Raw genomic sequence first — 13505 nt, forward strand, 5'->3', positions numbered from 1 at the left:
GAATTATGATAAAAACAATAAAACAATGTTTACTTAGTAAATGATTAATAATATTACTAAATGTACTTAATTATGAGCAGGACTCTTACCTACTCACATGTGGTTTGGCTGGAAACTAAGGAAATCCAGAGTGATAGGGAACCACAACTGTATAGTCCTAAAGAGGCCCAGGAACAAGATTTGAGACAAAGAAAATGAACACTGGCTAGAAAACAAAGTAGGGAAAAAAACAGGACTTCTTATGATGGAGATCAGCAGATGGCAAGAGACAGGACTTTGGACCACATACACTAATATTGGCATCAAGAAATAGGATGAGTGACATAGTACATGGATAAAAGAAGAGGCCTGGATTTTTGGGAAGGACCTGGAACCATCTACTTTTGTTTTGGCTTTGTTTTGGCATCATAGAATGCTGTGACTGTGGCTGATTTCTGGCTCTGCTCTCAGGCATCACTCTTTGGCAGGCTCTGGAGATCGTACATGGTGCTAGGGATTGAAACCAGGTTTGCTGCATGTCAGGCAAGCACTATAGCTACAATACTCTCTGTCCGGTGCTAAGATGCACTGCCTGAACTTTACAAAAAGCTCCTTAACCTACTGAGTTTTGTATACAAATCTTTCACACAGTTCTCAAGAACCATCATCACAAGAAAAATCCACTTTCACCTTAATATCTACATGAGTTTTCTGGAGCGATAGCACAGCAGGTAGGGCGTTTGCCTTGCATGCGGCGGACCTGTGTTCGATACCTCCGCCCTTCTCAGAGAGCCCAGCAGATACTGAGAGTTCTCCTGCCTGCACAGCAGAGCCTGGCAAGCCACCCATGACGTATTTGATATGCCAAAACCAGTATCAACAATTCTCATAATTTTTGTGAGATGTTACAGGTGTCTGCTCCAGCACACCGATGAACAAAGGGAGTACAGTGCTACAGTGCAGTTCTACCTTACTTTCATCACATTCTTTCTCATGTATCTTCATATGAAAATGGGTACCTGTAAGCAAAATAATTTTCCCTTTTTCAGGTAAGTCTGATAACATCATTAGTAGCAGTGTAGCACTGTCCTCCCTTTATTCATCGATTTACTTCAGTGGCACCAGTAAAGTCTTTTTTGTGATACTTGTTGTTATCATTTTTGGCATATCAAATATGCCACGGGGAGCTTGCCAGGCTCTTTCATGTGGGCGGGATACTCTCAGTAGTTTGCCAGGCTCTCTGACAGGGACAGAAGAATCAAACCAGGGTCGGTCATGTGCAAGACAAATGCCCTACACACTGTACTATCTCTCCAGTCCAATAACATCCAATATTAAGCAAGTAATTTATAAGAAATATACAAGTAATTTAATAGATTTAACAAAATTGATTGAAATAATGATAGCATCATTACTTCTATATTTAGAATTCAATGTCACATCTAATTTTCATGTTGAGTTTAGCTTATTAGTTTTAGTTGTATTTTCATATGTCTTCCATCCACCGTTTTATTTTTTGGCACTTACTTGATCACTTGATCACTTCATACCCCGTTACTCATTGATTTGTTCAAGCGGGTGCCAGTAGCATCTTCATTCATCCCTGTTGAGTGCTAGTGTAGCCCAATGGCAACTGCTCATTCTAGGAACATGCAGAGCATCAAACCACTCATTCAGGGTCTTGACAAAGAAGTCTGACCATCTTGTAGGTGGGCGTCCACGCGATCTTTTGACATCCCGTGGAATCCAGTCAGTGACGGCTCTAGTCCAGCGGTCATCTCTAAACTTCATTACGTGTCCAGCCCATCTGATTTTTGATGCCTTGGCAAATGAGACAGCGTCCCTGATTCTTGAGCGTTGACGGAGATCAGAACTCTGGATTCTATCTCTCATTTGAGTGAAGCATGATATTCCAAGCATAGCTGTTTCGATTCCTCTTTGAGAGACCCAAATAACGTTCTCATCCTGTTTTCATAGGGCCCAGGTCTCTGAGGCATTTGTTAATGCCGGAAGAACAGTGGAATCGAAGAGATGTGCTCAGAGCTAAAGGTTCTTCCTCTTAGTTATTTCTTCAATGCTCTTGAAGGCGTTCCAAGCCTCTCTCTTCCTCCTGCATAACTCAGGTGCCAGGTCATTCTTCATGTTGACTTCTCGACCTAAGTATATATAACTGTTGCATTCGGAGATGGTCATTTTTTTGAGAGTGAATGGAAGGTCAGGAACAAGACTGTTTCTCATGAACATTGTCTTTCTGAGATTCAGTTGTAATCCGACCTTTGCACACTCACGGTCAAAGTCTGTCAGCATTTGTGCTGCTTGGATGATTTTTGGTGTTATTAGAAAGATGTTATCAGCAAAGTGGAGGTGTTGTAGTTGCCGACCGTCTATCTTCATTTTAATTCCTTCCCATTCCAGTCATCGCATGATGTTCTCGAGGATGGCACTGAAGAGTTTCGGTGAAATGGTATCACCCTGCCGAAATCCTCTCTTTACATTGATGATTACTTCTTTGTAGAATGGTGAGATCCTGGTAGTGAATCCGTAATGTAGCTCATGGAGGATCTTGATGTATTGAGTATGAATGCCCGGAGTGGCTAGGGCTTGAATTACTGCTTCCGTCTCAACAAAGTTAAAGGCCTTCTTTCAATCAATGAATATTAGACAGAGCAGCATCTTGATCTCCTGAGAGACCTCAATGAGCTTGGTTATCGTGTGGATATGGTCAATAGTGCTGAATCCTTTTCAGAACCATGCTACTCGCATGGTTGTCCTTCATCTAGTGTTCTGCCAATCCTATTCAGGATGATTTGAGTGAACACCTTGTAGATTACAGACAATAGGCAGTGTGTGAAATAGTTGCCAATGTTGCGGATGTCTCCCTTCTTGTACAGTAGTAGAGTCCTGCTGGTTTTCCACTGGGATGGAAACTTTCATTCAGACAGGTAGCGTGTGAAGAGCCGAGCCAGTGTATTGATGAGTATTGATGGTAGGTTCTTCAGGTGTTCAGGTCTGACCTTGTCTGGGCCAGGTGCTGTTTGTCTCTTTTAGATGAAATGGCGTGTCAGATTTCGGAAGGGAGAACGTTGGGAATGACAAATCCATCCTGCAGAATTTGGTATCTGGGTAGGTGGATGTGGCTATCAAAGAGATCTGAGTAGAAGTCATGGATAATCTTCTCCATTGTCCTTCTGGAAGTTGTGAGAGATCCATCAGGATGTCGGAGGGCAGTCATCTTGGTCTTGTAGTTGGCAAAGGACAGGTGGGTGTTACAAATGATTTTCCCATCTTCTGCCGCATCTACCAGTACCGTTGCTCTTCTCTCTTTGAGGTCTGCCCTTATGGCTTCTCTTCACTGCTTTGTGAGCTCAGATGTTCTCTTGTGGTTGCAGGAGCTATGCACCAAACCATGCTGGCTAATAAGCTCAAAACTTTTTGAAGACAGGTGTTTTTTGGTGACTATCGCTCTCTTGGCATTCCTTGCACAATCATGGAGGTACTGAACCAGTCGATCATATCTGTCATCAATGTTGTCAACAATAGCATCTAGAAATTAAACAACTCAATGTTGAACAACAAGTGGGTGGGGAAAGAAATCAAGGAAGAAATCAAAAGATACCTGAAAACAAATGAGAATGAATACATGAGCTACCAGAACCTATGGGACTCAACTAAAGCTGTGTTAAGAGGAAAATTTATAGCTCTACAAGCATTTCTCAGGAAGGAAGATAGGGCCCATATAAATAACTTGACTTCACAGCTCAGGATCTTAGAAAAGGACCAAAAAATGGAGACAGACCAGGTAGAAGGAAAGAGATAATAAAATTTAGAGCAGAAATCAATGACATGGAACCCCCCCAAAAATATGAAAAATTAAAGAAACCAAGGCTGATTCTTCAAGAAAATAAACAAGATTGATAAACCACTAACCAGATTCATGAAGAAAGAGAAAGAGAACCCTAATAAACCAAATCAGAAATGAAACAGGGGATATCACAACAGAAATTAAAGAAATTCTTAAATATTTTTAAAATTAACATTTTATCTATTAGCATGCTGGTTGATATTTTCTATTTTTGTATTCATGATTCTTACAGCAGTTACTATATAAAAATTGGCATATAAAATTAGTACAATTGCAAATTCTCCATAATTCAGTGATCTTATAAAAAATTCAGTCAATGAATCTATCTTTCCATCTCATATTTGCTAGCTTAATCAGTTAAATTTATTTGATACACATTAGTAAGAATTATATGTTAGATTTGCATTGGCATTTGCCTTCATTTGCACCCTTTCTATTGTTTCTCAATTACCCTCTTGCTCTATATTTCTACCCAGAATTATTCTGATGGAAAACAACCATTAGTAGTCACTTTACTAAATCATATTGCAGATGAGTCATCTCAGTATTTTGAAATATGAAAATGAATTAGTTAACCTATAGTCTATTGGATGAAATGTAAAGTTCATAAGGAATAAAGATTTTGAGGTTTATATTCATTTAATCACCATTCCAATCAAGGTTTGAGCATTTCCAAAATACCAAGAGTTCCTAGAGGATCTTTCCATATTATCAGCACAATCTAGAGGCAGTAATTTCTTATATAACCATTAATTAATTTTGTCTTCTTTATCTTTATAAGAGCAGTGCCACAGAGTATATATAATGACTGACTATTTTCTGTTGGTTAAGATATTTTTAAGACTTTGTTTTTTCAGGTCCAGAGCAATAGCACAGTGGGTAGGGCATTTGTCTTGCACACTGCTTACAGGAGCTTGATCCCTGACATCCTATATTGTCTCCCAAGCACTTCCAGGAGTGGCCCCTGAGCACATAGCCAGAAGTAACCCATGAACATCTCTGGGTGTGACCAAAAAAGCAAATACATAAATAAATAAATAACAACAACAAAAAAACTCCTTATTGGTCGTCTTGTAACTCATATTTATATTAACAGCAGATTTGTGGAGACTCTTTTATCACTGTCAAAACTGTTATTAAATATATTTAAATAATTGTTCAAAAATTAAAGATGCCTTGGAGCTCAAATGATAGCAAAGCCGGTAGGGCATTTGTGTAGCACTCGGTCGACCCGGGTTTGATTCCCAGCATCCCATATGGTGTCCTGAGCACCCTCAGGAGTAATTCCTGAGTGCAGAGCCAGGAGAAACTCCAGTGCATCGCCAGGTGTGACCCCCCCCCAAAAAAAATTAAAAAACCTTATTTTTAATTTCTGTCATTTTTTATGTATACAGAAATAAAAACATAAGTGGAAAAAGGCTTTTATCATTGAGTTCCTTTTTTTTTTATTCCCTATATTTCACTGCCAACACTTAAAGTTGTGTTTAATGTATATTCCATCACATTCACAGTCATGGTCACGGTCCTCTCGTTGTTCATTGATTTGCTCGAGCAGGCCCAGTAACGTCTCCACCATGGGACTTATTGTTACTGTGTTTGGCATATTGAATATGTCACGGGGAGCTTGCCAGGCTTTGCTGTGTGGGTGAGATACTTTCAGTAGCTTGCTGGACTCTCCGAGAGGAGCAGAGGAATCGAACCTGGCTCGGCCGGGCTGGCTGTGTGCAAGTCAAATGCCCTACCACTGTGCTATCACTCCAGCCCTCTATCACATTCAAAATCAATAATTATTTTCATGTTTTATTTTAAATATATTCTTCTCTTCATCATGCATCCATATATCTTATAAACTTTCAGAAAATCATTCACTTAATTACAAAATATGTTAAAATTTATCTTATTTACTGAAGCTTAATATTGCTATACATTTATTGTTATTAATCTTTATATCAAAACACAAACTTAACATATAAAAGTTTGATTTTTATTGATAATAAATGTTACATATTGCTATCTATTTTTATATTGGTAAATAGTTGGGTTGTTTCTACCTTAGCACTATATAAGTATACGAACATAAATATTACTGTGCACATCTGTTTAAGGACAGCTCTATTAATTTCTCTTGGCTAAGTGCCTAGAATTAGAATTGCTGTTGTAAAATATATGCGTATTAAAGTTTATCTTAAGATTTTAGCAGGTTGTATAAACTCACATAATTAAAGCTTTCAATCTCTTTTTCTCTTCAGAAGTCTGTATATAAACACTGAACACATACATACACAAACTATATAATGCATTTTCATCAGTAAGGCTCTCACATGGTACTCTATAATTTATTACATTTCCTTTTTTTCTCCCTGAAATTCAGTCTCATTTCCAGTTTCTTCTAAACACTAAATTTGATTTTAGAACCTACTATTATTATGTTTTATAACCTGATCACATGTTTTCTCCTCATATTAGAATGCTACATTTTAAAAGTTGAGCTACTCTGTTTGATATTGATACATTTCTTAGAAGTATGATGCTTTGATCTTTCATTATTTAATCATATTGAATTTTTAATGATTTCCTGACATCTCCCATCTCTGTTTCTAAACCATTCATTCCTCCCTTAAGACATTTATTCTTATTAATGGGTCCATTTTCCAAGATATAGAAAAAAAGACCTTTTCTCAGTAGGCTCATTTTCATTCAACAATGCGTTTGTTATTATGATGAAAGTTTCAGATTTAAAGTATATCCCTTTTATAAAATACAATATCCAAAATAATTTGAGGGGTCATATATAAATACATAGAATGTAAAATCGAATAACTAACATTTTAAACAGACCTAAATCAATTTTTCAGTACAACATGGAAAATGTCTCCACCTGAAGTTTTTCATAAAGATCTTATGAAAATTAAAACAGCATTGAGAGGCATACAGGATAACATAACAAACAATAAGGTTTACTCCATTTATTTACTAACACCTCTTTGTTCACGTGCAAATGATTGCTGTTCAGATATCTGTAATTAGATGAATTATTTTTTTTCTTAAGATCTCAGATAGAAAAAGAGTAGAAAGTAAGGAAACTGAGTTTTACTCATTTATCATTTTAATCACTTTTAATCAAACTTATCTCTTTGCCTAAAGAGAATTAGCTAATATGTGGATGACATAGAATTAAAACTCATTTATTGATTTTTAAAAAATTTTTTTACATTCTTCATGGAAGAAATTTGACTAGAAAATATTCACAAGTTATGTTGTTAGCTGAAATTCTGATTATTCTAGTGATTTTGGTACAGGTCAACTTCTCTTACGTATAAGAGGATCACCCACTTTACCCACTTCTGATGAAACCCCAGCAACCACAAGCTTCAAGAAACAAGACCCATATATGCGGGTTCCAGGACTAAGACTCCATGAAGCATGGTGGCAGTAAAGGAGTCAGGCAGTTCCTCCCAGTCTCCCCACGCACTTGGGATTCTGGCGGTCACATTCACAATCTGCCTCCAGGCGTCATCTCAGCACACCAATGGCCCTGGTTCAGAGACAGCCAATTGAACCCCAAAATAGATTAGTGCCCTATAGAGATGACTCTGGACACCAACCAATTTAAAATTTTAGAATTTCAGAAAAGTGTGGTTGCTTTTGTTGTCGCAAGACCTCTCATGAAATTCACAGTGAGCAATAGAAAATAAATTTTTTAGCATCTGCCCCAGCAGGCAAGCTTGAATGTTGGTGGGAAAACTCGAGCAAACTATAACGGCAAAACGTAGAGAAAGAGTATAGGGAAATTGCCTGCCATAGAGGCAAGGTAAGGACTGGGATCTGGGGAATGGATGATACTGGGGACATTGGTTGTAGAAAATGTGCACTGGTGGAGGGATGGGTGTTCATTCATTGTATGGCTGAAGTTCAAACATGAAAGCTTTGTATCTGTATCTCACAGTGATTCAATCAAAAAAAAATTTTTTTTACAGTAAAAGAGGATCTGGATGGATTTGCTGGGCATAATACTGCTGTCATAATTACTCTTCAAAATAATAAAAAAAACCTAAACTTTTGAGGTTGGGGAAATTTCAAAATGGTAAAGGTTTTTATAAATAATACTTCTTCAAGACACAGCTTTATATATAACTAGATAAAATTATACAACTGATTATGTGAAAGACAACAATATATTTAAATTTTAAAATTACTATTTATAATGTGTAATACATGTATGAACATAAAAATAAATAACATCATGTTATTTATTGATATCTTAAACATTTTTCAGCTTTCATTACAGATAAAAATAGTTCACTGACAGTAAAGTTTTAGTTAATATTTAGCAGAAGCTGTGGAAAATGTGCACTTTAGTTTTACATATATATTTAATGTATATATCAAAAGTAATACATAGCTTTAGTTATATATAAAGAGTTTAAAATAAATCAATATTTGAACTAAAATGTACAAAGGTTAAATGAAAACAAATCAGGGAAAAAAGGAAACAATATAGCATATATAGACTACTTCTTTCTTCCATTACCTGGTTCGTAGTATACTCCAATACATATTACCCACTTCCTCATTGTTTTCATCAGAGAAAAATTGAACAAATTTTCCATGAATATTGCAATATTAAAACATTTAAAATTATTTATGGGTAGTATATAAATCTCTATTCTTAAATGAAACCTATTATTCACTACATATTTCCTGCGTACCCAGAAGCAATTGATTCAGTAAATGTCCAAGCAGAGACAGAAGCCTACGTACATTTTGCCCTTTGCCTTAAGAAGATCTGATTTAAAACTCATTTTGTAGAAAATTCTATCATCTGTGAAAAGGAGTAGATATAGAAAAAACCAACTCTTATTCACATCTAGCTTCCTATAAAGTGATTGTATACTTATGGATCCTTCAATAGAAAATAAAGAAAAACATGGGTCATTTTTATGAGAACAAAATTCAAAATAGTTTAAAGTGATTTTCTGATGAAAATTCAACATGATATTTTTTAAACACAAGACAAAATTATGTTCCAAAAAATTGACTGCAAATGCTGGTAAATCCTAAATTAACTTAACCTAATTGATCTTTGAGAAAAATCCTGAAATGTAAATGCTAGTTCTATGGAGTGGACAGACAAATACAAATAAATTGTTTTAGCACTGGGATATTACATTTTAATGTATTTTCAAATTAATAGCATATGACAGAAGAGTTTCTTTGAATCCAGTCTTTTCAAAATCTTAACTCTTACAGTGGTACAAATATAAAATTAAAGAATTTCCTTAAAAGAATACCAGGGAAAGAAGTAACAGGAGTTTAACAAACCTAATGGCTTCCTTCATATTTTTTACAAGGTATTTTTTTTAAAAAAAGATGTACCAGTGTAATTGAAAGGAAAAATAAAACAAATTTTCAATGTATTTCTGTATAGAAATTTTACTGCCTCTGAACATAAATTTTACAGTCTATGGTTACTAATTATTGAGTCATGAAATAAATCAAACTGTGATTCTGAACACATAAATCCTCCTATATTTATTTACTCTTAATTTAACTAAGCTTAAAAAATTTCATGTGTTGTCACTTTATTTATCCACATATTTTTTACTAAGGTTCCATTTTAACAACTCAGTTACATAAGGTAATAGAACAGCAATTTAAGAAATAACAATATGCTTTAAAGGCATGTAGGTATACATAGGTATATTGATAATTTAAAAAATTAGTGTCTGTATCATTGAAAAATATAGTATTCAGTGAAATGAAACATAATTTATTATCATTTCCTTTCATTTATTACCCTTTTATCTCTAATTAACCAAAACTGATTTTATTATAGTACTTTCACTCTGACAGCTGAAAAATAATATTTAGAAACTTAAAGAAACTTAAATGTATATCTTTATAATCATGACTGAGAGTTATATCTGTATCACCATATATATTTATATGTGTACCAAAATATGAGATTTGTGGTAATTATTATAGAATAATTCATACAGAATGATTCATACAGTATCATACACATTTTAACTAGAACTCTGGTTTTATAATTTTCTATTTATGTCATTTCTAGAATATAAATGCAGAAAAAAATGAATGTATTACATAATAATGTTAAAAATCATTACATTAAATAAAATATTTACATTTACATAGGTTATTTGGAAAATAACTGAATATGTAAATACAGGTGTTACTTACAAATAAGAGCAGCATATTAGAAATGTTATGTGAGCAAGTGAGATGGTTAAAAATAATATGTGACCACTGCTACTACATTAAACAATAGTGCTACTACCACTAAAGTTGCTCTTACCACTTCTATTGTAACTACTTCTACTAATTATCAATGAAATAATTTATCAGTAAATAGTAATGAGTCACTGTACATTGCACTTTCAATGACATGCATTTCATTAGTGTTCTAAGAACCAATTTTTCTGAGGTTGCAATTTGTCTGCATTAAAAACTAAATAATTGGTCACACTAATGCATAACTAATACACCAAAATTCTCCTTATGCAACACTTGTTGAATGAATCAACATAAATACAATATTGCTGATTTCCACAAAGATGACAAGCCTCTTAAAGCTAGATTTGCTACATCTCACAATAGTGTTACTGAAGTCACTGTCAGTAGATTTACTAAGCTGATCAAGCCTTCTTTGCTATTGTTTTTTTCTCTCTCTAATTGGTGGCCTTCTATGCAACGTTCCCAACAAATCTGATGTCCGACTCTTGGGCTGTTAGCACTGTGAAATTTTGAGAAAGTGTTACACAGGCATGAATGTAGCCCGAGCTGCAGAACTGGATCAGTAAGCTGGAGAAGGTCAGGTGTGATGGCTGCTGAGCCCCCCAGGAATGGAGAGGAATCTGCCCACCCTCATTCTCAGAGGACCACAGAGGTTTTAGCCCAAAGATTCATGTACGAGGGAAATGTTTGCCTCATGGAAGCTTGTGAGCCAAAGATATTTTGCTTTTAAAAAACATTACCTCACTTTGGACTTTGACAAAACTATTTTTGCAAGAGAAAGAAGTCCAAGGAAATTAGCTATAGACTAATTGAATAAGTAAATTAATTTAAGGGCTACATTGCAAGAGTCGACTGAGATTCTGATAAAATCTGCTTTCCAAAATAAAAAAATATATATATTGGATGAATTTATAACAAAGTAATCCTTAATGTTATGTATACATAAAGCTTAGAAATATAAAAATATTACTAAACTTGGGCTGGAGCGATAGCACAGCAGGTAGGGCGTTTGCCTTGCATGCAGCCAACATGGCTGACCCGAGTTCGATTCCTCCGCCCCTCTCGGAGAGCCCGGCAAGCTACCGAGAGTATCTCGCCCGCACGGCAGAGCCTGGCAAACTCCCGGTGATGTATTTGATATGCCAAACACAGTAACAACAAAGTCCCAAATGGAGACGTTACTGGGCCCGCTTGAGCAAATTGATGAACAAAGGGAGGACAGTGACTCCCAGTGACTTACTAAGCTTATCACTGATATGACATCATAAAGAAGTTGATTGAACTATTTAGTTAGCAATAGGTACTCATTGCCATTTCTTTCTCTATGTGTTGTATTATTTAGCATAGAAAATTTATTTAAGACCATTTATTGACATGATTATTCATTTACTAATATCTTCATGTATAAATGCATACATAAATATGCATATATCATGTATTTATATATGATATATTTAATATATGTATATATAATTACGTTTTCAGCTTCCAAGTTTTTCTACTTATCCAAACCTTTTACCATCTGAATTTTGTTGTACTTACTGGTAAGACATTTTCTCTGAAAAGTGAAAACTTTGTCTTTCTCTGACATCTTCTATTGGATGCAATTATTTCCCATAAACTTGTGACAATTTTAAGATAATTTTGTTTTTTCTAGGATTCCCTTTGAGTATCTGCAAATTTTAATTTTTCCACAGCCTATGCTCTGACTTAAATTTTCCTGGAATTTACTGTAGCTATTTTAAAGATTAATTATTTGGGGAAGAATGTCACTCTACAGAACAGTTATCCTAGAGAAAAATATAAATATGAATTCACTATTTAACAATGTATAATATGCGATATATAACTTCATAGAAAACCTGTGGAGGTTTCATTTTTCCAATGAAACAGTGAGGTTCAAGAGATTGCAACCAATCACTCAGTATCACACAAACAGAGAAACTTGAAGGGACCCTGAGTGTGCAGAGTTCATATTCCTAAGTACTATGCACTAATATCTCTATCACTAATTATTTTTAAGAACTTCCATCAGGAACAATTTAGTATTCATGAATATTTATATCTCAGAGTCATCTTACTAAAAATGTTGCTGTCAAATATGTATATGGGCAATATTTCTTTGAAGCACATATGTGTATTCAGAGCCACATATAGTATTTCGTTTTTAATCTCTTTCTCCTGCTTCAATGACCTGCAGTTTACTGCAAGCTGAAAACATATACAATAAGATAATAAGAAAGAATGCATTCTATACAACTCTTATGGAAGTATAATGTTATATTTGTTCTATTTTGTTAGCTATTATTAACATTACTGTGTCTCATTATAAATTATGCTTCATTCTATGGTAAATGCCATAATGCATATAGGGTTTAATACTATACTTGGATTTAGGCAGCCATGGGGCATGTCTTAGAACAATTTCCTGTGGTAAAGGAGAAACCCAACTAAAAAAATCAATGACATTGAAAACTACATGCTTTTTTCTTTTTCAAATTTTCAAAGTATCAGGAGTCCAGGAAAATATATCTGGTTCCTCTTTACTATGGTCTCACAAAGTTGCAGTTAAAATGTTAGTTGGACTGCATACTCACTCAAATAGCAAAATTGAAAAACCTACTCCAAGTAACTTTTGAAGAGTGTTAGCAATATTCTTTCACTTGAAATTCTAAATTCTAAATATATGGTCTTCACATTTTTTAGATATAAGATTTTAGATATAAGCTGATCTCTCATTATTATGCAGACATCTCCCAAGGCAGTTTGTATCATGAATGTTTGCTTCTTTAAGATTAACAATGAGGAATCTCTACAGATTGTTGTGGAAAAGTTCTGTAGAGAGAGTGTGAAACAATCTGAGGCATTTTAATAACTTTATCATATTCTGTTACAACTCACATGAGTCCCTCAGATTGTGAAAGTATAAAAATTCCTGAACACCAAAAAGTAGGAGATAACAGTGGAAGTTTATTAGGACAGTCCAATAATCACTGTGGTCATTCTAAACACAAACAGAAAACAACTCTGTACCTTGGTTTACATTAAGGTGAAGAATTTGGAAATATTATTCCAAAACCATGAACCATGAATTCATTTGAATCTGAGTGACTAACTGAGAACATATTTACATTATTTAAAAACACTTACATTATAGCTATGAATTTCAATGTTTCAATAGGGTCAGGATTAATCAATTTCTCATATTCTATTCTGTTAAATTTCAAGAACTAACTTCATTTTAATAATGATAAGGACATTTCCTTTAGGAGTCCAGTCATTCTTTAAGTATTACAGTTGTTATCAATGAAGGGATGATTGATTATTTCCTAGATATTGGAAACAAGAAGCTGTAAGTGAAATATATTTCAACTTTGATTACTTTGTTGGTAGTTTCTCAATGATGAAT

This window comes from Sorex fumeus, unplaced genomic scaffold (assembly GCF_029834395.1).
Source record: "Sorex fumeus unplaced genomic scaffold, SorFum_2.1 ptg000098l, whole genome shotgun sequence".
Lineage (NCBI taxonomy): Eukaryota > Metazoa > Chordata > Mammalia > Eulipotyphla > Soricidae > Sorex > Sorex fumeus.